At 43.0% G+C, this 1,884-nt stretch overlaps 1 non-coding gene across 1 annotated transcript; it reads left to right on the forward strand.

Moving 5' to 3' along the window:
- Positions 1–1,063: 1,063 nt before the first annotated feature.
- Positions 1,064–1,174, forward strand: LOC119470106. The gene has a single exon (XR_005198982.1). It is a non-coding gene; the product is annotated as a U6 spliceosomal RNA (small nuclear RNA).
- Positions 1,175–1,884: the final 710 nt, after the last annotated feature.

Here is a 1,884-nt window from a genome sequence, read left to right on the forward strand (position 1 = left end):
ATTTTATTGTATTTTAGGTTTTGGGGTACATGTGAAGAACATGCAAAATTGTTGCATAGGAACACACGTGGCAGTGTGATTTGCTGCCTTCCTCCCCATCACCTACATGTGGCATTTCTCCCCCTGCTATCCCCCCCAGCTCCCCACCCCCCACCCGTCCCTCCCCTATTTCCCCCCAACTGACCCCAGTGTGTAGTGCTCCCCTCCCTTTGTCCATGTGCTCTCATCGTTCAACACCCGCCTATGAGTGAGAACATGCAGTGTTTGATCTTCTGCTCCTCTGTCAGTTTGCTGAGAATGATGGTTTCCAGGTTCATCCATGTCCCCACAAAGGACCCAAACTCATCGTTTTTGATGGCTGCATAATATTCCATGGTGTATATGTGCCACATTTTCCCTATCCAGTCTATCGTCGATGGGCATTTGGGTTGGTTCCAGGTCCTTGCTATTGTAAACAGTGCTGCAATGAACATTCGTGTACACGTGTCCTTATAGTAGAACGATTTGTAATCCTTTGGATATATACCCAGTAATGGGATTGCTGGGTCAAATGGAATTTCTATTTCTATGTCCTTGAGGAATCGCCACACTGTCTTCCACAATGGTTGAACTAATTTACACTCCCACCAAGAGTGTAAAAGTGTTCCTACTTCTCCACATCCTCTCCAGCATCTGCTGTCTCCAGATTTTTTAATGTTTGCCATTCTTACCGGCGTGAGATGGTATCTCAATGTAGTTTTGATTTGCATTTCTCTTATGACCAGTGATGATGAGCATTTTTTCATATGTTTGTTGGCCTCACGTATGTCTTCTTTTGTAAAGTGTCTGTTCATATCCTTTGCCCACTTTTGAATGGGCTTGTTAGTTTTTTTCTTGTAAATCTGCTTTAGTTCTTTGTAAATTTTGGATATCAGCCCTTTGTCAGATGGGTAAACTGCAAAAATTTTTTCCCAATCTGTTGGTTGCCGATTCACTCTAATGATTGTTTCTTTTGCTGTGCAGAAGCTGTGGAGTTTGATTAGGTCCCATTTGTCTATTTTGGCTTTTGTTGTCAATGCTTTTGGTGTTTTGGTCATGAAGCAGCACATATACTAAAATTGGAACGATACAGAGAAGATTAGCATGGCCCCTGCGCAAGGATGACACGCAAATTCGTGAAGCATTCCATATTTTGTATTCTTTAACAGACTGACATCTGAAATTATTGCTACTGTAACGATATTGACTATTGATTTGTTAGCTTTTGTTTATACTGCTTTCTTTCTTCCTGGTTTGTAATTTGGGATAATAAACTCATTGCAGGGAGGAAAGCTTTACCTATGGACATACTAGGATATCTACATTCCCCCCATGTGGGGGAAGCAGCCATCAGTTAACCTGCTGCCCCTCTTTAAGACTGCCCAACTGGTACCCCAGACCTAGACATTCCTTTATATGGAAGCAAGGTACCAATCTGTCGCTTCACCTCAGACACTTCTTCCTTGTTAGAAGAAATATATATATTTTTTCCTGCTCTGTGTACGCAGTGAACTTCCCTGTATTGCTTAAGTGGTGATAGAGCACCTGGCCAGCCCCACCAGTATATATGCCCCCTATGGGAAGAAAATTGGGTCTTTGCACTATGAGACTGGCACATACAGTCCATATCCATGCGTCAGCTATTTCAAGGGACCTGCTGACTATGGAAGACCAATGCATACTACAAATGCTGATGTTGCTGCATCTGTTTCTCTGTGAGTAAAGGACTGTTTCAACCAGTGTCTCGTATACTGAGTCTTCATTGGCAATTCTGAACCTACAGGGAATGCAAGAGGCCTATGTCTGTGTGCTTCTGCTTCTAGCACTTAGCATTCTTATGATCTGTGCCATCTGCCACTTGGTGCG

The sequence above is a fragment of the Cebus imitator genome, unplaced genomic scaffold (assembly GCF_001604975.1).
Source record: "Cebus imitator isolate Cc_AM_T3 unplaced genomic scaffold, Cebus_imitator-1.0 Scaffold22, whole genome shotgun sequence".
NCBI classification, from domain to species: domain Eukaryota; kingdom Metazoa; phylum Chordata; class Mammalia; order Primates; family Cebidae; genus Cebus; species Cebus imitator.